This window comes from Mus musculus, chromosome 12 (assembly GCF_000001635.26).
Source record: "Mus musculus strain C57BL/6J chromosome 12, GRCm38.p6 C57BL/6J".
NCBI lineage: Eukaryota > Metazoa > Chordata > Mammalia > Rodentia > Muridae > Mus > Mus musculus.
This window is the reverse complement of record NC_000078.6, coordinates 15,854,631-15,878,517: the sequence shown is the minus strand read 5'-3', so window position 1 is coordinate 15,878,517 and position 23,887 is coordinate 15,854,631. Positions and strand designations below refer to the sequence as shown.

Below are 23,887 nucleotides of genomic sequence, written 5' to 3'. Positions count from 1 at the left end.
ACAAAAGGAAAGATAGAGACTTTCACTCTCTGGTGGATTGAACAGATGCGGCCCCCATAGACTCAGGTTTGAATGCTTAGCACATGGGAAGTGGCACTATTAGGAGGTGTGGCCTTGTAGGTGTCGCCATGTTGAGAGAAATGTGTCAGTGTCAGGGTGGGCTTTGAGGATTCTTCCGATGTTCAGGCTCTGTCCAGTATGGATGAGTATCCTGGCTGCCTTCAGATCAAGATGTAGAACTCTCATCTCCTCCAGCTCCACATCTGCCTGTACATTGGCACGCTTCCTGCCATGATGAAAATAGACTGAACCTCTGAAACTGTAAACCAGTCCCAAATAAATATTTTCCTTTATAAGAGTTACCTTGGTCATGATGTCTCCTCACAGCAATAAAACCCTAAGATACCTGGTCTGCAGCTGTCCTGGGCTCTGCACTCTGGATTTTAATCATTAATTATTAACCCCCTTTCTGTTCTAACAAATTTCTCTCAAGTAATTCCTCCAAAAATTCTTCCCTCCACATTACAAGAAACTCAGATCTCTCCAATGCACAATAAATCAAGATTATTTTACAAATTAATTACATATTCTAGTACATTACTGAAACCAGACGTTCTGAAGAAAATGAAAATTAGGTTTTATTTATTCAACTTCTATAAGATTTCTTAGTAGAAATCATGTTACATAACAAATATGTATAATTTTTTCCTTTTTGTTTGCTGTTCATTTATTTTTGCTGCTCATTCATTTTTCTTGCTTTATTACAGTAGGAATAATTTTTTTTTTGGTTTTTCGAGACAGGGTTTTTCTGTGTAGCCCTGGCTGTCCTGGAACTCACTCTGTAGACCAGGCTGGCCTCGAACTCAGAAATCCGCCTGCCTCTGCCTCCCGAGTGCTGGGACTAAAGGCGTGTGCCACCATGCCCGGCTAGGAGTAATTTTTAATACTTTGATATAAATGGAGAAAGTAGTCAAGTATTAGAACTTATAGGCATTGACCTTGGGGAAGGAACTCATTCCTTCAGCATGAATTGTGATGGTTTGCCTCTTTTAGAACAGGCAGAGGCCATCTGGAACTTAGGTCACTGATCAGCAAACTCGAAACCTGGATTTACTTCTCTGGTGATTTATAAAGTCCAGTCACTAGGAGATGCTCCTGGGTAGGTGGTTTTGGGTAATTTTTAGCCTGCATTAGGTATATATGCACATATATACCTAATAATGCTAAGTGGTATTTCTTTACATAAAGAGACACTGAACCAAGATGTCTCAGTGGCTTCCTCAAGACCTTTGCATCCAGGATGCAAAGAGCAACAGATACAAAATAGTTTGCACCCAGATATAATGTAGTCATGCCTGTGTGTACCAGTTAATTTAAAAATAGCTGAGAATATTCATAGTGCCAGGCATATAACAAATGCCACTTTTTGGAAGGGGAGAGGACATGGGAATTTAAGGCACTTAGTTTCCTGAAGACAGAATATATCTCTAGACCCTAACACACTGTCTTCAACATACACTCATTCTATTAAGAGTAGATGGATGAAGTATGTGTAAATGCCTGTGTTGAATTGTGCACAAATGGCTCCAGTACACATTCAGATTCTCTGGGAAGAACTGTTAGGACTGAAGTTTCAGAGCTGCGTGGAGAGAACCTTCCCAGAGGTAGTGTTGGCCAAGAGAGCACTGGTCCATCCTATAGACATCAGATTGACTTTAACAAAGTCAGATCAATGACTTTGCTTATTAAGCTCCATATATGTCCAAATTCTTCATCTGCAAAGTGAGATAGACATGTTTATCTCAAAAGGATCCATACTCATATAAAGAACTAGTAGAGACCCTAGGTTGTAATAAATGCCCAATTTTCCTTACTCATTCGACTGCCTTAAGAAATTAAAATCAATATCTGTCTTTATAAAATGCTGTGATTTATTGGGGGAAGACACTAATAAGTTTTAAAAGGTACACTTGATTTTATTTAACTGTTTTCTGGTTTTATTCATATATGCTTCAGACAGAGTTCTCAATTCACAGCCAAGGTCATATCTGTTGCCACCTGGATTTTTCTAAACAATTTCTACTCAAGGAAGCTTGTTCCATGAACAGGTGGATGGATTTGATTCTCTCAGGCCAACTGCGGCTTAAACAAAGGATGTTCTTTCATGCACAAGCTTTGCCAGTTGGAGGCCGAACGGAAAATACCTTCCTGAAAAGTTGTCAGTTACAGAAGATCTGGGAAAAGCAAGCTCTCAGTATTTCTCTATTTCAGTTTCATGCAATCTGTTCCTTCCATACAATTTAGAACATAGACCATTGTTAGAATGAGGGGATCATAGACACCGGAAAACAGAGCAAGGAAAACCAAAGACCTCAAAGCAAGATGTTTAACACAACCCTTCCACCTGTTCTTCCCTGTGTTACATAGACAATGGCCTCATCCAGCTTGATAGATCCCAGTAGCAGGCAGCTGAAGATTGTCAACAGATTCCAAATTTTGAGTCTTGTATGATTTGGGAGAACATGTTCTCAAGGTGTTATACACTACCTATATAAAAGAAATTTGCCTAACCAAGTCTCTAGGTTGGCTCAATAGCTAAATTTCCCTGAACTTTAAACTAGTATGAGACCATTGCTCTCTTTTTTATTTTCTCCCATGTGGTCAGCCATTGAATCCGTAGCTCTGTAGGAAGACATGTTTTGATGAAAATCTTCCTGAAGCTTCAAGTTCCCAGAGAAAAGGAGGCAAGATTGAATTCTTTTTGTCATTAAAATTCCTTCTTTTTAAATTTCTATAAATTTGAGTAAATTACCTGAGAATCAGTGTTAGCACTTAATTGGAAGACAGAAGAAACTGCAAAGCATTTGACAAGAGAAAGCAGATGAAAAAGACTTGTCAGCAGGTGTTGAGATGTTTGACATGGTGAAGAGCTGGCAATGTGAAAGACGCTTGGTGGTGACACGCCAGCGTCAGCTGATTCAAAAAGTTAAATAATTAAGCTTACGTAATGCCTTTCGGATTGAATATTCAGATTGGATTTAATTAACATTTCTAACCTTTTTCTATCAGCAACTAGGTATTATTAGACTTAAAATGGATAACTTTATTTTTTCTTTCAAAAAGTCATTCATACAGCAGCCAATGAAATCATTGTCAAATTGAGCAAGAGTCGTTGTCTTTCCACCTCTTCCATTGGAGCTCAAAAAAGAAAAAAAAAACCTCACAATTATTTTAATTTGGTATTATTGTTAATTCTTTAAGAATTTTATACAATATATTTTAATCTTATTCACCTCCACTCTCCCCTCTAACTGATCCCACTCCTTACCTCCTGAGCCCTGTTCAATATCATAATCTTCACTACCAATAGCCCACTGAGTCCAATTCATACTGGTCATATATGCTCATGGCTATATGACCATCTACTGGAACGTGACTAACCCACCAGGGACTGTATCCTTAAAGAAAAAACCAAATCTCCCCTTGCTGAGAGGCCAATCATCCGTCAATCACTCCTCACTTAAGAATGGACCTCTCCTGAGTACTTCTCTACCTCCATATTAGAATCATATAAAAGAGAGAAGAAATTGAGCCATCTTCAGTAATCTATGGGTAAAGCTACATACAATACATATGATATTTTGGATGTAACTCATGAGCATTTATCAAATGACAGATACTTTTCTAGACAAGCAATGGGGCCTTGAGGATTTAACTAGACTTAGTGGTCAGTCTTGAGGACCTGACAGATATAAACAGACAGACAATTAAGTAAGCACCACTTTAAATAAAAGGAGGTCTGTAAAGGAGAATAGAACCATTCTTCTCTGGGCCTAACAGGGCCACTGGGGAGGATGTGAGGCAGGGAACTCTGGGATTGAGTCCTGCAGGATAAGTAAGTTATGCGTTTTTCAACACAATAGCAAGTGTAAAGCTACTTTGTTCTCAGGATGGTTATAAACCATCTCTTTACATACTTCTTTAGAAAAAGTGGATGTGTAACAAAAACATCATTAGAGTTCAAATAAGAGGCAAACCTAGATTATAATAGTGTAAGACCAGAATATCTCAGCACTCGTGGAAGGACATGGGGTAGAGGTGCCAAGAGCTAGTCTTTATAGATGGAAAGAATTTTTTAAAAGAATAAAAAGGAGTTTGAAGAACAGATATTAAATAATAAATTTATGTATCAAAGAGTATGAGAAAAGATAAGTCACAACCTGACCTGGTAGACCTTGAATTCCAAGCCAAAGATTGTCGATTTTATCTATTGAATTGTATGACTTTTATTGAATTTATTCTTTGAAAATTTCATACATGTATACAATGCATTCTGATTACTATAATCCTTTGCCCTCTCTAATCTCTCCCTGATCCATATTATCACCCTTCATCCCCATAAGTCCTTCTCCTCAATTCAAAACTTAATATGTTGTTGAGATCCACAGAATTGAACCAGTGTCATATATAGGGTTATCGGTTTTGAATTATTCATTGCAGCCAGATGGGCTGCTTAAAGAGTACACAACTGTATACAATGGCTACCCCTCTTTCACAATCCATCAGTTTACCAAAAAATCTGCTTAGCAGGAAAATGTAGAACCCTATAAGCCCAACCTATCATCAATTTTGATATATCCAGTCTTGTGCATGACCACAGTAGACAGTCACAGCTCCTTGTGGTCATAACTGTGTTGGCTGTGCTATGCTTAGAAGACAGTTTTTTACATCCCTTTCCCCAACCATCTAGATTTTATGTCCTTTGTATACATTTCTCTTTCTTGGTCATACCTGGGCCTTGGAAAGAGTCGTATCACTGGGATTCTTTCTTCAATCTTTTGCATTCTGTTAGTGATGTGTGCCTCTGTAGTTCCTGTTCTCTTTCTTAGGTTTTCCATCTCCAGGGTTGCCTCTATTTGTCATTTTTGTGTGTGTGTCTATTTCCATTTTTAGGTCTTGAACCATTTTATTCAAATAATTTACCTGTTTATATTTTCCTGTATTTCTTTAAGGGATTTATTTGTTTCTTCTTTAAGGGATTCCACCTGTTTGCCTGTGTTTTCCTGTATTTCTTTAAGATAATAATTTATATCTTTCATAAAGACCCCTATCATCTTCATGAGGTAGGATTTTCAGTCAGAATCTCATTTTTCAGGTGAGTTAGGGTATCCAGGGCTTCTAACATCATCATCTAATCATCTAACAACAAACCCAAAAGAACACACACACACACACACACACACACACACACACACACACTACCACTTCCAACAACAAAATAACAGGCACTAACAATCCTTTGTCATTAATATCTCTCAACATCAATAGACTCAATTCCCCAATAAAAAGAGACTCAAGTCCCCAGGCTAACAGACTGGATACACAAACAGGATCCATCATTTGGCTGCATACAAGAAACATGCTGCAGCAACAAAGACAGACACTACCTCAGAGGAAGGGGCTGGAAAAAAATTTTTTTTTCCAAGAAAACAGTCCCAAGAAACAAGCTGGAGTAGCAATTCTAACATCCAATAAAATAGACTTTTAACCAAAAGAAATCAAAAGAGATGGGGAAGTATACTTTATACTCATCAAAGGAAAAATCCACTAAGATGAAGTCTCAATTCTGAAACTCTATGCCCCAAATGCAAGGGCATCCACATTCATAAAATAAACTTTACTAAAGCTCAAAGCACATATTGAACCTCACACAATAATAGTAGGAGACTACAATACCCCACTCTCATCAATGGACAGGTCATTGAAACAGAAACTAAACAGAGTAACAGTGAAACTAACAAACTATGAAACAACTAGGTTTTAACAGATATTTACAGAACATTTCACCCCCCCCCCAAAAAAAAAGAATATACCTTGTACTCAGCACTTCATGAAACTGTCTCCAAAATTGACAATATAATTGGATGCAAAACAAATATCAACAGATACAAGAAGAGAGAAAGTATCCTTTACATTTTATCATATCACCAGGAACTAATAAACTAAGGCTGGACTTCAACAACAACAAAAGCAGCAGAAATCCCACATACTCATGGAAACTGAACAACTCTCTACTCAAGGAAAACTTTTTCAGGGAAAAACTAAAAACGAAATTAAAGACTTTCGCCCTTCCGCTCGACTCGAGACTCGAGCCCCGGGCTACCTTGCCAGCAGAGTCTTGCCCAACACCCGCAAGGGTCCACACAGGACTCCCCACGGGACCCTAAGACCTCTGGTGAGTGGATCACAGTGCCTGCCCCAATCCAATCGCACGGAACTCGAGACTGCAGTACATAGGGAAGCAGGCTACCCGGGCCTGATCTGGGGCACAAGTCCCTTCCGCTCGACTCGAGACTCGAGCCCCGGGCTACCTTGCCAGCAGAGTCTTGCCCAACACCCGCAAGGGTCCACACGGGACTCCCCACGGGACCCTAAGACCTCTGGTGAGTGGATCACAGTGCCTGCCCCAATCCAATTGCGCGGAACTTGAGACTGCGGTACATAGGGAAGCAGGCTACCCGGGCCTGATCTGGGGCACAAGTCCCTTCCGCTCGACTCGAGACTCGAGCCCCGGGCTACCTTGCCAGCAGAGTCTTGCCCAACACCCGCAAGGGCCCACACGGGACTCCCCACGGGACCCTAAGACCTCTGGTGAGTGGATCACAACTTCTGCCAGGAGTCTGGTTCGAACACCAGATATCTGGGTACCTGCCTTGCAAGAAGAGAGCTTGCCTGCAGAGAATACTCTGCCCACTGAAACTAAGGAGAGTGCTACCCTCCAGGTCTGCTCATAGAGGCTAACAGAGTCACCTGAAGAACAAGCTCTTAACAGTGACAACTAAAACAGCTAGCTTCAGAGATTACCAGATGGCGAAAGGCAAACGTAAGAATCCTACTAACAGAAATCAAGACCACTCACCATCATCAGAACGCAGCACTCCCACCCCACCTAGTCCTGGGCACCCCAACACAACCGAAAATCTAGACCCAGATTTAAAAACATTTCTCATGATGATGATAGAGGACATCAAGAAGGACTTTCATAAGTCACTTAAAGATTCACAGGAGAGCACTGCTAAAGAGTTACAGGCTCTTAAAGAAAAGCAGGAAAACACAGCCAAACAGGTGATGGAAATGAACAAAACCATACTAGAACTAAAAGGGGAAGTAGACACAATAAAGAAAACCCAAAGCGAGGCAACGCTGGAGATAGAAACCCTAGGAAAGAGATCTGGAACCATAGATGCGAGCATCAGCAACAGAATACAAGAAATGGAAGAGAGAATCTCAGGTGCAGAAGATTCCATAGAGAACATCGACACAACAGTCAAAGAAAATACAAAATGCAAAAGGATCCTAACTCAAAACATCCAGGTAATCCAGGACACAATGAGAAGACCAAACCTACGGATAATAGGAATTGATGAGAATGAAGATTTTCAACTTAAAGGGCCAGCTAATATCTTCAACAAAATAATAGAAGAAAACTTCCCAAACATAAAAAAAGAGATGCCCATGATCATACAAGAAGCATACAGAACTCCAAATAGACTGGACCAGAAAAGAAATTCCTCCCGACACATAATAATCAGAACAACAAATGCACTAAATAAAGATAGAATATTAAAAGCAGTAAGGGAGAAAGGTCAAGTAACATATAAAGGAAGGCCTATCAGAATTACACCAGACTTTTCACCAGAGACTATGAAAGCCAGAAGAGCCTGGACAGATGTTATACAGACACTAAGAGAACACAAATGCCAGCCCAGGCTACTATACCCGGCCAAACTCTCAATTACCATAGATGGAGAAACCAAAGTATTCCACGACAAAACCAAGTTCACACAATATCTTTCCACGAATCCAGCCCTTCAAAGGATAATAACAGAAAAGAAGCAATACAAGGACGGAAATCACGCCCTAGAACAACGAAGAAAGTAATCATTCAACAAACCAAAAAGAAGACAGCCACAAGAACAGAATGCCAACTCTAACAACAAAAATAAAAGGGAGCAACAATTACTTTTCCTTAATATCTCTTAATATCAATGGACTCAATTCCCCAATAAAAAGACATAGACTAACAGACTGGCTACACAAACAGGACCCAACATTCTGCTGCTTACAGGAAACCCATCTCAGGGAAAAAGACAGACACTACCTCAGAGTGAAAGGCTGGAAAACAATTTTCCAAGCAAATGGACTGAAGAAACAAGCTGGAGTAGCCATTTTAATATCGGATAAAATCGACTTCCAACCCAAAGTTATCAAAAAAGACAAGGAGGGACACTTCATACTCATCAAAGGTAAAATCCTCCAAGAGAAACTCTCAATTCTGAATATCTACGCACCAAATGCAAGGGCAGCCACATTCATTAGAGACACTTTAGTAAAGCTCAAAGCATACATTGCACCTCATACAATAATAGTGGGAGACTTCAACACACCACTTTCTTCAAAGGACAGATCGTGGAAACAGAAACTAAACAGGGACACAGTGAAACTAACAGAAGTTATGAAACAAATGGACCTGACAGATATCTACAGAACATTTTATCCTAAAACAAAAGGATATACCTTCTTCTCAGCACCTCACGGGACCTTCTCCAAAATTGACCATATAATTGGTCACAAAACAGGCCTCAATAGATACAAAAATATTGAAATTGTCCCATGTATCCTATCAGACCACCATGGCCTAAGACTGATCTTCAATAACAACATAAATAATGGAAAGCCAACATTCACGTGGAAACTGAATAACACTCTTCTCAATGATACCTTGGTCAAGGAAGGAATAAAGAAAGAAATTAAAGACTTTTTAGAGTTTAATGAAAATGAAGCCACAACGTACCCAAACCTATGGGACACAATGAAAGCATTTCTAAGAGGGAAACTCATAGCGCTGAGTGCCTCCAAGAAGAAACGGGAGACAGCACATACTAGCAGCTTGACAACACATCTAAAAGCCCTAGAAAAAAAGGAAGCAAATTCACCCAAGAGGCGTAGACGGCAGGAAATAATCAAACTCAGGGGTGAAATCAACCAAGTGGAAACAAGAAGAACTATTCAAAGAATTAACCAAACGAGGAGTTGGTTCTTTGAGAAAATCAACAAGATAGATAAACCCTTAGCTAGACTCACTAAAGGGCACAGGGACAAAATCCTAATTAACAAAATCAGAAATGAAAAGGGAGACATAACAACAGATCCTGAAGAAATCCAAAACACCATCAGATCCTTCTACAAAAGGCTATACTCAACAAAACTGGAAAACCTGGACGAAATGGACAAATTTCTGGACAGATACCAGGTACCAAAGTTGAATCAGGATCAAGTTGACCATCTAAACAGTCCCATATCACCTAAAGAAATAGAAGCAGTTATTAATAGTCTCCCAACCAAAAAAAGCCCAGGACCAGATGGGTTTAGTGCAGAGTTCTATCAGACCTTCAAAGAAGATCTAATTCCAATTCTGCACAAACTATTTCACAAAATAGAAGTAGAAGGTACTCTACCCAACTCATTTTATGAAGCCACTATTACTCTGATACCTAAACCACAGAAAGATCCAACAAAGATAGAGAACTTCAGACCAATTTCTCTTATGAATATCGATGCAAAAATCCTCAATAAAATTCTCGCTAACCGAATCCAAGAACACATTAAAGCAATCATCCATCCTGACCAAGTAGGTTTTATTCCAGGGATGCAGGGATGGTTTAATATACGAAAATCCATCAATGTAATCCATTATATAAACAAACTCAAAGACAAAAACCACATGATCATCTCGTTAGATGCAGAAAAAGCATTTGACAAGATCCAACACCCATTCATGATAAAAGTTTTGGAAAGATCAGGAATTCAAGGCCCATACCTAAACATGATAAAAGCAATCTACAGCAAACCAGTAGCCAACATCAAAGTAAATGGAGAGAAGCTGGAAGCAATCCCACTAAAATCAGGGACTAGACAAGGCTGCCCACTTTCTCCCTACCTTTTCAACATAGTACTTGAAGTATTAGCCAGAGCAATTCGACAACAAAAGGAGATCAAGGGGATACAAATTGGAAAAGAGGAAGTCAAAATATCACTTTTTGCAGATGATATGATAGTATATATAAGTGACCCTAAAAATTCTACCAGAGAACTCCTAAACCTGATAAACAGCTTCGGTGAAGTAGCTGGATATAAAATAAACTCAAACAAGTCAATGGCCTTTCTCTATACAAAGAATAAACAGGCTGAGAAAGAAATTAGGGAAACAACACCCTTCTCAATAGTCACAAATAATATAAAATATCTTGGCGTGACTCTAACTAAGGAGGTGAAAGATCTGTATGATAAAAACTTCAAATCTCTGAAGAAAGAAATTAAAGAAGATCTCAGAAGATGGAAAGATCTCCCATGCTCATGGATTGGCAGGATCAACATTGTAAAAATGGCTATCTTGCCAAAAGCAATCTACAGATTCAATGCAATCCCCATCAAAATTCCAACTCAATTCTTCAACGAATTGGAAGGAGCAATTTGCAAATTTGTCTGGAATAACAAAAAACCTAGGATAGCAAAAAGTCTTCTCAAGGATAAAAGAACTTCTGGCGGAATCACCATGCCAGACCTAAAGCTTTACTACAGAGCAATTGTGATAAAAACTGCATGGTACTGGTATAGAGACAGACAAGTAGACCAATGGAATAGAATTGAAGATCCAGAAATGAACCCACACACCTATGGTCACTTGATCTTCGACAAGGGAGCTAAAACCATCCAGTGGAAGAAAGACAGCATTTTCAACAATTGGTGCTGGCACAACTGGTTGTTATCGTGTAGAAGAATGCGAATCGATCCATACTTATCTCCTTGTACTAAGGTCAAATCTAAGTGGATCAAGGAACTTCACATAAAACCAGAGACACTGAAACTTATAGAGGAGAAAGTGGGGAAAAGCCTTGAAGATATGGGCACAGGGGAAAAATTCCTGAACAGAACAGCAATGGCTTGTGCTGTAAGATCGAGAATTGACAAATGGGACCTAATGAAAATCCAAAGTTTCTGCAAGGCAAAAGACACCGTCAATAAGACAAAAAGACCACCAACAGATTGGGAAAGGATCTTTACCTATCCTAAATCAGATAGGGGACTAATATCCAACATATATAAAGAACTCAAGAAGGTGGACTTCAGAAAATCAAATAACCCCATTAAAAAATGGGGCTCAGAACTGAACAAAGAATTCTCACCTGAGGAATACCGAATGGCAGAGAAGCACTTGAAAAAATGTTCAACATCCTTAATCATCAGGGAAATGCAAATCAAAACAACCCTGAGATTCCACCTCACACCAGTCAGAATGGCTAAGATCAAAAATTCAGGTGACAGCAGATGCTGGCGAGGATGTGGAGAAAGAGGAACACTCCTCCATTGTTGGTGGGAGTGCAGGCTTGTACAACCACTCTGGAAATCAGACTGGCGGTTCCTCAGAAAACTGGACATAGTACTACCGGAAGATCCAGCAATACCTCTCCTGGGCATATATCCAGAAGATGCCCCAACTGGTAAGAAGGACACATGCTCCACTATGTTCATAGCAGCCTTATTTATAATAGCCAGAAGCTGGAAAGAACCTAGATGCCCCTCAACAGAGGAATGGATACAGAAAATGTGGTACATCTACACAATGGAGTACTACTCAGCTATTAAAAAGAATGAATTTATGAAATTCCTAGCCAAATGGATGGACCTGGAGGGCATCATCCTGAGTGAGGTAACACATTCACAAAGAAACTCACACAATATGTACTCACTGATAAGTGGATATTAGCCCCAAACCTAGGATACCCAAGATATAAGATATAATTTGCTAAACACATGAAACTCAAGGAGAATGAAGACTGAAGTGTGGACACTATGCCCCTCCTTAGATTTGGGAACAAAACACCCATGGAAGGAGTTACAGAGACGGAGTTTGGAGCTGAGATGAAAGGATGGACCATGTAGAGACTGCCATAGCCAGGGATCCACCCCATAATCAGCATCCAAACGCTGACACCATTGCATACACTAGCAAGATTTTATTGAAAGGACGCAGATGTAGCTGTCTCTTGTGAGACTATGCCGGGGCCCAGCAAACACAGAAGTGGATGCTCACAGTCAGCTAATGGATGGATCATAGGGCTCCCAATGGAGGAGCTAGAGAAAGTAGCCAAGGAGCTAAAGGGATCTGCAACCCTATAGGTGGAACAACATTATGAGCTAACCAGTACCCCGGAGCTCTTGACTCTAGCTGCATATATATCAAAAGATGGCCTAGTCGGCCATCACTGGAAAGAGAGGCCCATTGGACTTGCAAACTTTATATGCCCCAGTACAGGGGAATACCAGGGCCAAAAAGGGGGAGTGGGTGGGCAGGGGAGTGGGGGTGGGTGTGGGGGGACTTTTGGTATAGCATTGGAAAAGTAAATGAGTTAAATACCTAATAAAAAATGGAAAAAAAAAAAGAAATTAAAGACTTTCTAGAACTCAATGAAAATGAAGGCACAGCATACCCAAACTCATGGAACACAATGAAAGCAGTGTTAAGAGAAAAATTCATAGTAATAAGTGCCTTTATAAATAAATTGCAGAGATCATATACTAGCAACTTAACAGCCTAATGGAAAGCTCTAGAACAAAAAGAAGCAAACATACCCAAGAGGAATAGACAATAGGAATCAGTCAAACTCAGAGCTGAAATCAACTAAGTAGAAACAAAGAGAACAATACAAAGAATCAACAAAACCCTCTTCCTGTAAGCGGCCAGAGGTCACGGGCCAAGATGGTTCACTACTCTCTTGACCCAGAAAACCCCACAAAATCATGCAAATCAAGAGGGTCAAACCTTCGTGTTCACTTTAAGAACACCCGGGAAACTGCCCAGACCATCAAGGGTATGCATATCCACAAAGCCACCAAGTATCTGAAGGATATCACTTTAAAGAAGTAATGTAGGCCATTCTGGTGGTATAATGGTGGAGTCAGTAGGTGCGCCCAGGCCAAACTGTGGGGCTGGACACAGGGTCGGAGGCCAAAAAAAGAGTGCTGAATTTTTGCTGCACATACTTTAAAATGCTGAGAGTAACGCTGAACTTAAGGGTTTAGACGTAGATTCTAGTCATTGAAAACATCCAGGTGAACAAGGCACCTAAGATGCGCCGACGAACCCACAGAGTTCATGGCCGGATTAACCCATTCATGAGCTCCCCCTGCCACATTGAGATGATCCTCACTGAGAAGGAACAGATCGTTCCAAAGCCAGAAGAGGAGGTTGCACAGAAGAAAAAGATATCCCAGAAGAAACTGAAGAAAGAAAAACTCATGGCCCGGGAATAAATTCAGCATAAAATAAATCCTGATAAAGGTAAAGGTAAGGAAGAAAGAAAGAAAGAAAGAAAGAAAGAAAGAAAGAAAGAAAGAAAGAAAGAAAGAAAGAAAGAAAGAGACAAAGAAACAAAGAAACAAAGAAACAAAGAAACAAATAATAGAATCAACAAAACCAAGAGCTGGTTCTTTGAGAAAATCAACAACTAAACTGACTAAAAGACACAGGGACAGTATCCAAATTAACAAATTAAAAGGGACACAAAATAACAGAAACTAAAGAAATTTTTTAAAATCATCAGATCTTACTACAAAAGACTACTCTTGACAAAATTGGAAAATCTAAATGAAGTTTATGATTTCCTAGAAAGATACCTCATACTAAAAGTAAGTCAAGATCAGATAAATTAAATAAACCCCATAGACCCAAAGTAGTCATTAAAACCTCTCATTAAGAAAAAGAAAAAGAAAAAGAAAAAGAAAAAGAAAAAGAAAAAGAAAAAGAAAAAGAAAAAGAAAAAGAAAAAGAAAAAGAAAAAGAAAAAGAAAAAGAAAAAAAAGGGGCTGGAGAGATGGCTCACCGGTTAAGAGCACTGACTGCTTTTCCGAAGGTCCTGAGTTCAAATCCCAGCAACCACATGGTGACTCACAACCATCCTTGATGAGATCTGATGTCCTCTTCTGGTGTGTCTGAAGACAGCTACAGTGTACTTACATATAATTAATAAATAAATCTTAAAAAAGAGAGAGAGAGCCCAGGCCAAATGGTTTTAGTCAAGAATCCTATCATACTTTCATAATAGAACTAATACCGATACTCCTCAAACTATTTCACAAAATAGAAACAGAAGGAATACTACCTAATTCATTCTATGAAGCCACAGTTATGCTGGTACCTAAACCACACAAAGACCCAACAAAGAAAGAGAACTTCAGATCAATTTTGCTTATGAGCATCAATGCAAAAATACTCGCTAAAATTCTTAAAAACGGAATCCAAGAACACATCAAAAGCATCATTTACCACGATTAAGTAGGTTTCATCCCGGGGATGAAGGGATGGTTCAATATGGGAAAATCCTTCAACATAATCCACAACATAAACAAATTCAAAGAAAAAAATCACATGATCATCTCAGATGCTGAAAAAACCTTTGACAAAATCTAACACCCTTTTATGTTAAATGTCTTAGAGAGATCAGGAATCCATGGCACATACCTAAACATAATAAAAGCAATATACAGCAAGCCAAGAGCCAACAGCAAATTAAATTGAGAGAAATTTGAAGCAATCTCACTAAAATAAGGGACAAGACAAGGCTGCCTACTCTCTTCTTATCTATTCATTATACTACTGGAAGTCCTAGTTAAGGCAGTAAGATAACAAAAGGAGCTCAAGGGGATCAGGATTGCAAAGGAAGAAGTCAGAGTATCACTATTTGCAGATGATATGATAGTACATAAGGGGCCCCCAACATTCTACCAGAGAACTCCTACAGCTGGTAAACATCTTCAGCAAAATAGCTGGTATAAAATTAACTCAAAGAAATCAGTAGTCTTCCTTTATACAAATAGTAAGTAAGCTGAAAAAGTAATTAGGGATAATAGTGCCCTTTACAATAACCACAAATAATATAAAATATCTAGGTGTAACTCTAACCAAGAAAATGAAAAACCTGTATGACATGAACATCAAGTCCCTGAAAAAAAATTGAAGAAGACCTCAGAAGATGGAAAAATCCCCAATGCTCATGGATTGGCAGTATTACCATAGTAAAAAATGGCCATCTTACTAAAAGCAATCTACATATTCAATGCAATTCTCACCAAAATTCCAACACAATTCTTTACAGACATAAAAAGAGCAATTCTCAACTTCATAGGAGGAAAACAAGGATACAATTCTCAACAATAAAAGAACTTCCAAGGGAATCACCATCCCTGATCTAGAGCTGTACCAAAGAGCAATAGTGATTAAACAACAACAACAACAAACCAAAACAATGCATAGTATTGGTAGAGAGACAGACAGATAGATCAATGGAATAGAATCAAAGACCCAGAAATAAGCCCACACACTTATGGACACTTGATCTTTGACAAAGAAGCCGAAACCAAACATCTTCAACAAATGGTACTAGTGGTCTGCATATAGAAAAAGTACAAACTGATCCATATTTATCAGCATGCACAAAGCTCCAGTTCAAGTGTATTAAGGACCGCAACATAAAACCAGATACACCAAGTCTAATTGAAGACAAAGTGGGAAATAGCCTTGAACACATAGGCACATAGGGGCAGGATCGGGGGTGTCAGGGGAGAGAGAAGAGAAGGCCAGAGGCCAGGAGAATGAATGGAAATATGTAGCTGCATATATGAAGCAGAGGACTGACTGCCTTGTCTGACTCCAGTGGGAAAAGATGTAACTAATCCTGTAGAGAGATAATGGCCCAGAGAAGGGGAATGCCTGAGGGGGGGTACCCTCTTAGAAGCAAAATCGAGGGGGAGATGGGTGAAGAGCTCTGGGAGGGGGAATTAGAAGGGGTAAACATTTGGGATGTAAATAAATAAAATACTTATTTAAAAAAAAAAAAGAAAGGGGATTAAACACTCTACCATCACTTCTTTTTAGTAGGAAGAAAAAAGTCATGGTGGCCTCCTGCACTGTGAAGCCTAGCTAGCAGTGGGAGTTCATTTTGGTTGATGGAATCATGGTGGAGAAGAGATTGGGGTGGGAGATGGGTGGTAGCTGATTATATTCCATCCACAGTGAGAAAGCCAAAAGAAATGAATGCTGATGCTCAGCTCACTTTCTCCTTCGTATTCAGTCCACAACCCCAGCCTAGGGAATGACACCACCCAAATTTATCACAAGTCTTTCCTCTTCAACTCAATCCAGAAACTCCCTCACAGGCATGCCCAAAGGTTTGTTTCCCAGTCGATTCTAGATCCTATTGAGTTGGCAGTTAATATTAACAGTCATATACAGCAGGAAGTGTGTGTGTGTGTGTGTGTGTGTGTTTGGTTAAGTGACTTCATAAGGATGTGTTGCTGTACTCAGTGCCATGGTAACCCCATGGGTACTTCAAGGTAGTTTCCTTCCTTGCTGGCAAGGGCATCCCCTTCCTAGCCACTTACAGAGGGGGTCAGAAATATGTTAACATTAAGGATTTGTTGAGATGCCCAGCTGCTGAATCAGAGGCCAAGGATAGGGAAAAGGGATCTACCTCTTTGCAGAAACATAACCTTCCAGTAGGACTTTTCTTGGAGTATATTAGGTTTAAAATTATAGCACAAGAGCACAAAATGGAAATTTTAATCTGCTGTTGCCTGACTCCACCTGAACATAAGAATGCCCCCTGCTACCCTCTCACTATTTCCCTGCGGATGTTCTTGGTGTGTGGTCTAGAGCAGAACACAATTTTGTAGCTTTTCCATATTTACCATCTCAGCAAGCATCAACACTGGGGAGAAAAAGACTTGGACAGAAAAAATAGCTCTTTTAAAAGAAAAATAAGAACTCATTTCCTCTTTTGTTCACAGGAGCATAGTTCTGGGTGAGGTAAGTCAGTTGTCTATTTGGAAGCAGGAGAATGGAGGGCTGGTGTGTGGCTCCAGGAGGCTCTGACTGATGGCCCGGCAGGCTAACCTGAAGAACCCTGTCCTGATGACCCTCTAGGTTATAGAAAGGATGTAGTTAATGTCTGCAGAGATCCATGGGCCCAGAAGCAGCTGGTAGCATCCCCATCACTCAGGCTCCTACAGGAAGAACCTGAAACAGAGCGCTGTGCTTACACTTTGCTTTTCCATGGAGCCTAATCTTCTTGCAATGGAAGTGGAGATTGAGAAAGTATTGACCTAATGACAAAGTCACCTGCCTGCTCCAGAAAGTAAAACTAAAAAGCAATAAAGTCCCAAGAGATGGCACTTCCAGCCCTTCCTCTCTGGAACAGTGGAGACAAAGGACAATGTGTCTACAGTAGCCTTAGCCTAAGTCATATATACCCAGGAAGGACCAGGGGCTTGAAGGTAGCTGCCTTCACTTCCATGTCACCTTCACTATTAATCAGCCAGTCTCTTTGTATAAGTGGGCCTACTTGTCCTCACCCATCAGTTTATAGCATGTTGTTCTAAACTCTTGTTCTTGGCTGTGATCTGTAAGGGTCAGGAAATATGTTACAAAAGGCTGTCACAAATGACAATGAGGGCTACCTGCTCCTTCCCTTTGAATCCCATGGCTTCTCCACAGCAGGGTGTCTGTCCTTCCACTTCTTTACCTCCTAGCTAGACAGCTACGCTGCTGCTCTGTGAGTGAACCACCCCTATATGGTTCCTTTCCCATTAGCAGACATAATCAAGATTAGTTGCTTTTGAGATTTGAACTAGAAGGTGTGGTTAAGAGCCTAGAGCTGACCCAGGAGGCTCTGTTTGTTTGTTTGTTTGTTTGTTTGTGGAATTTAGAGTCTTCCCTGTTCACTAAGCATGAACATTTAGTGCCTACTGATGTTACATGAGTGTTGGCTGGCTGGCGTGTATGCCTTTGGGAAGTTACTGCTTTAACTATCATCTCTTGCAGTTTAGAACATTTCTCTTTCTATCATCTGCTCTCCTTCAGTCATAGCCCTTATCATAGATGGTTATCATGGATCCACTGCCCACTTCCCAGCTACAGTGTAAATCTTAGAGTAATCCCTAAGGTGATGTCTCATCAGCAGCAGGTACAGCATGCCTTACAGAGCTCTGAGAAAAGCATCCAGTCCCTGAAGCTCTGAGGATGAAGGAAAACCACAGAATCACACCAAACAAGGGGGAAACATGTTTTCTTCCCCAAATAAATCTATAAGAAAGAGTAGAGCACACAAATGCTTGCTTAGAAGTCAACACAGAGACAGGGGAAGCCATTCCCTGGTTTCTTCTAGTCCTGTAGCCTGTGTTACCCTCTGAGAGAGGTTTTTCATGGTCACCTCTCCTATCACCCATAGGACTTAACATCACCTAACAGGGTACAGTGCCTGCTCCATTCTCCCTCTGACCAGTGTGTATTCATGTGAATGCAAGGATCTCACCCATTTTGTTACTGCTGTATCTAGATATATATCTGAGAAGTTCAACACATTATGGACTAAGAAGGAAAAGGAAGGAATGAGGCAAGGAAGGAGGGAAGACATGACGTACTAATTATTTGTGCTTTGCTGTTTATTTGTTTACTTTGGAAAGAGAGCAGTTATAAAAACCTAAAGGCCATGACTTTTACATTTATCAAATAAATACCTCTCAAGGTGATAGTATCTTTGTCTTAGTAGGTTCAGGATAATCTGACTGAAGGGGCAAATGCTATTAACCATCTGAAACTAAAATCAAAATTGTATTGAGAGAAGAATTAACATGGAGAGTCAAACTTAAGCCAAATATTGGCACAGCGCTGGTGAATGGTGGGGCAGCTCTGAGCACAGTGAGTACCACATTCTCCCTACAAGTCAGTTTTACTCTTTGTATTTTTACTCTTTGTATTTATTGTTTCTGCATTCTGCAGAAGGGACTATTGAGGCAGCAGGGATGAATAGCATTCTCAGGGTCAGAGCGCAGTGAGGTGAAAAATACAGGGTTCATTAAGTCCAAAGAGATAAGATATAAGAGATGGGAATCCCATTCAAGGTCTACCTCCTAACATCCGGGTCACATAGTCAAGCACATCAATATTCAGACAGCAGTCACTTTACATATCAAGCAAATGTGATGGTATGGGTGACATGATCACCCAGACACTACCAAAGCTGGAAGATGGTGTCCTTTCTGGGTCTTTCCTGGTGCTTCCATCACCTCCCAAGAAGTGAAAGTCAACAGTGTTATCTGTTGCTGGTGTCCAGAAGGCGGGGCCTCACCTGCTTAGCCACAAAGCTTCCAGTGTGCTAAAGGTAAGGTGCGAAAAGACTCTTCCCTGGGAGGTGCTGCTCTCCTCACCCCAGCCAAGCCCGAATCCACAGGTTCTCTTCATTGTCATGGGGCTTGAGAAGCATGTTTGACATCAAAAGGCAAGGTCTGGAAGACACCTGCATCTTAGTCAAAGCCTTTGGGAACTAGGTTAGGCTCAGGTCTCTACTGGACCTTGAATTTGAAATATCCCCCATTTTATCTGACCAAGTTAATTTCAACCCTTCATTGGGGAAGTCACTCTCCTTCCAATTCCTGAACCAGGTCCCCACGCTCCATAATTGTCACATTTTTAACATAGTCTACTCATTGCACAGCCACTGCTGTAATGAAGTCATTACTTGAGGCAATTGGCTATCTTCTCCTCTAAAATATAATCAGATGAGATTGACGACAACATCTATCCCCAGTGTGTACTGTGCCTACAGAATTTTGTATGTGGCAAGTGTTCACTAACTATTCTGAGTTAAAGATGGCATTCATCAGGTCCCCTGAGAAAGCCTACAGCTGTCTAATTTGTCTGCACTCTGAAGGACATCCCTGGCCAATTGTATTACTGTTCTGGTGGCAAGTGGAATCTTAAAGGTCTTTGGACAGAAAACATTAACATCATAGCTAGGGAGTGAGGAACCCTGTTTTCTTTCTGGTGCATGTTAGAAGGTAAGATGTCCATGAAAGCAATCAAACGCACAGGCATACCCCATGGGGCATGGAGTTAATTTAGCTATAAAAGCCAGAAAGAGGAGAAGAGAATATGTGCTCATTCAGTGGGCAGAAAGACATTTAAGGACAAAACTATCTCTGGAATTATTAGAAGCTCTTCCATGCAATCCATGTTGCATGGAGACATATCAATATTAAGTGCTGTTTCACATTGGCCATGGGGATGACTCTTAACTTACTGTAAATAGAAAGAGGAGCGCTCTGGCACTACATTATTTATTGCACATCACATTTGGCTCTAAAGCAATGATGACGTTAGGTTCCACCAGGGTAGCTGCATACAGCCTATTGTCATTACAGAAAGGAAACTCGGAGTTTACCTTATGAAATATAAATTATCCGCTCATTAACTGCTGAAGAGCACACAGAGAACTCCACAGTGGTAGTGTGGGAGGCTGGAAATAGATTCCTGTGTGTTCTACTTTCTACACTAGGTCCAGACAGTACAGGAAGGATCATTTGTTTTCCTCTCTTAAGTAGAATGGATGGTTAGCTAATTCCATTCATTGATAAAGCAACTGCACCTTCCCTGGGTCTTTGGGGTGAAACTTGGGCTAGAAGGTTGTACTTATCTGGAGGTGAGGAGTGAAACTGCTTCCTTAGTGTTCCCACACCCCTACAAGGCAGGTTGGGAAAGCATGTGCGTGTTGCCATTAGTAGAACAGGCTGGAGCTTGAGAGAGACATGAGTGAGACTTCTTGTCTCTTACTTAATGATATAGTTGTTTTCTTCTCTGAGAAGTCACCTTTATCAAACTTTCATTTTTTTTTCTTCTATGTCCTTTGAGCTTCTCTATATTCAGTCATAGTGTTCATCCATTTGCACATATTCTGCCATCCATCTAGGTCAGGAAAAGCAAAGAGTTCTATTCAAGTCCTTGAAAGAACAAGTAAGCCTGTGGTCTTCCTTCAGCAATCTAGGGGCCCCTGCGTAGACTGGGTACCAGGAATGCAGCCTGTTCTTCTAGATGCCAGTCCTTCTTCCAGTGCTTAGTGAGCATACTAGCTCAGATTTTATGTGCTCAGAGAACACGTCCCATCCTCACTCCCATACCCATTACTGTTTCATAACTCCTCACCCAAATTTTGCCACCATCCAATGATGGTTAGTAGAGTCTGCCCCAAACACTCTGCTTAAACCACTTAATGGGCAAGTTCCAGGTCTGTGGTTCATCATTTCATCCTCTGTGCTAAGCACAGTTCCTGGCACTCAATAAGTGTTTGTGGCTCTAAAACAAATTACTCTGAATTTGACAGTATTTTCCAGAACCCAAGTTTATTCCTTTCTCAGGTTCATTTCGTGCCATTTCATTCACCCAGCACCCTTTCCGTCTTCATATCTGAGTGGACCGCTGTGATCAGTTGCTGGCAGGGAGCAGAGCAAGTGAAGAGGACACACCCATGGGGATGCATATAATTTTATTGCTATTGTTGGTCTTTAAATCAGTTTTAATCTCACGGCTAGCTAAGAGCTGGGGTGGCTGCTAGTGTAAAGAAGCCCCTGGATGTCAGTACAAAATGCTAGGCTCTAAGGATATTGGCAACTGGATGATAAGTGGTGGACAGGGCTTAAGGGACCAGGCAGGACTGGAACAAGAGTATTCCCTTGCAAATCTTATATCTCTCAACCTTGAAGACAAGCAGGCTGGAGAAAGGAATGGCCAAGCCATTGAGTGGACAGATAAACTGCAAAGCAGGGTGGCAGGGAGGCTGAGGCACTTGGGTTTTGAACACTGGTCACCTCAGCATTTACTATCACTTGAATTGGAAGTATATCTCAAAGGCTCTTATGTTTTAGTGCCTTACCCTCAGTGGGCAGTACTATTATGAGAAGATCTTGGGACCTATAGGAGGGGAGGTTAACCTGTAAAAGAGGGTCACTGGGGTAGGCTTATGGAGAGATGCTAGTCTTGCCCACCTTCCATCTTGCTTTCTGGTCCTTGTTCCTCTGTGAAGTGAAAAGGTTCCACCACATCCACCAACTGGCTATGAACTAAACTAATTCACCGTGCTTCTCTACAATGACTCTACCCCTCTGCAAATCTAGTCTTTCATTCCTTAAAGTAGTGTTTATTACTTACTATGGTCATGTGTCCATAATGACAAAATAAGTAACTACTATAGCATCTAATCTATCTCTGTGCAGTCAATGGTCTGGTAAGGTGAGGGACCACAGCAAAGCAATGACCTGGACAAGAACAAGAGTCCAGCTTCTGCTGGTGGGTCTTTGAGAAGCTCTCTCTCATTTCCCCTTACTTGTGGATTGGTTAAGAACTGGCTGCCTTCAGTCTGACCGTGGAGACTGGTGTGTGAGGGGAAATACAGGTGCACTCCAGATGCAGAGCAGATGGTTCCTCCAAATGCGTGCACAGGCAACACAATCCGAGTGAAGTTCCGAAGACAAGTTGCTGTTTAGATGTCTGGTCCTTTTGTGGTTGTTATCAGGATATAGATGGCCCCAGGGGACCTGTCACTTGTGTGGCAAGAGTAAATTGCTGTCCTAGTTCTGTTGAGATGTGTGCAAGGGCATCCTATTTAGCCCTATGAGGACAGTCCAGTGTCTGGTATGCGACAATATGCCACAGGCTAGAGATGAAAGGAGTTCTCAAAGGATGACAGACAGAGGACCAGAAATGAATGAGGCAAATTGTGAGAACATCCACAGGATGAGGTCACTTTGAAGCCACATTTTAAAGGACATGCAGGTTAGCCACTTGAGAATTAAATAAAAGCTCTTGGGACAGCCACTGGGAAGGTATGCTGGAATAGTTAGTCACATCTTGGCCTAATCCCAGCACACAGGAAGCAACGATGGGATCACACACATTTGAGACCATTCTGTGCTACATGACTGAACTATCTCAAGCCCAACCAAAGGAGCTGAGGTTGTAGCTCACTTGGTCGTGTCCTTGTCTAGAACGCACAAGACTTAGACTTAAGTCCCCAACACCTGATAAAACAAGTGTGGTCCTGTAGATTTATAATCCACTGGGGGAGGAGGAGGCATAAGGATGAGAAATATTTGTCCTGGGCTGCTTAGTAGAGTCTGAGGCCATCGTAGTTCAAAACCAACAAACAAAGCTGCTAAACAGAAATTCAAAAAACAAAACAAACAACAAATCACTGTCATTTTCAGATCGTGAAGAATGCCTTCCTCGGTCCTACACATTTCGTAAGTAGATGAGGCTGATCTCAAGTGTGACTATAAAGCCAATGCAACAACTGTATGTAGCCAATTGTATGACACACTTGTTCTAGGCCCTAGAGTCTAGGGAGTTATAGTCAGGCAGCTGATGGACGATAGGGGGAAAGAAGGGAAGACCTAGCCTTCTGGCTCTTGGTGTAAAACCCAGGTTCTCTTGACCAGCCCTTGGAGCTCTTCTCCACAAATACACTTGTCAGTGAGGAGTCCCATCACACCCTAGGGGATTTCAGAAAGACAGGAGAACATTCAGAGTCCTAAGGAAAGAACAGTGACAAAAAGATAAATAAAAATTCAGACAGAATCTGGGATGAACAAATGTTGGGGAAGAAGGTAGGGGGAGAAGGGGAGAAGAGCAAGAAAAGATGGCAGACTAAGAAGGAACATTCTCCAGTTGAGGCTAGATTCCCCCATCTCTCTATAGGGGTAGCAGCCGCTCTCCTCCCCCGCCCTTCACCAGCCCTGATAAAGGGGGAACAGTAGTTTCACTCCATCCCAACTCAGCAAGTAAAGTCATAAAAGACTGAACAGACCCTGCTAGCCTGTCAGCCATTCCTGGCCTCTCCTCTGCACTATAGAGGGACAGATCATGCACTGTAAGACATAAAAATGCTGCGCAATCTACCCTTTCCCCCACCCCATTTTGATTTCGAATATCTTCTTAGCACCT

The 23,887-nt window shown here is 41.0% G+C and overlaps 1 long non-coding RNA gene across 1 annotated transcript in view; it reads right to left on the bottom strand.

The window, feature by feature from the left end:
• Gm5432 overlaps positions 1–23,887 on the bottom strand; it is a 71,904-nt gene that overhangs the window by 10,323 nt on the left and 37,694 nt on the right. The window lies entirely within an intron of this gene.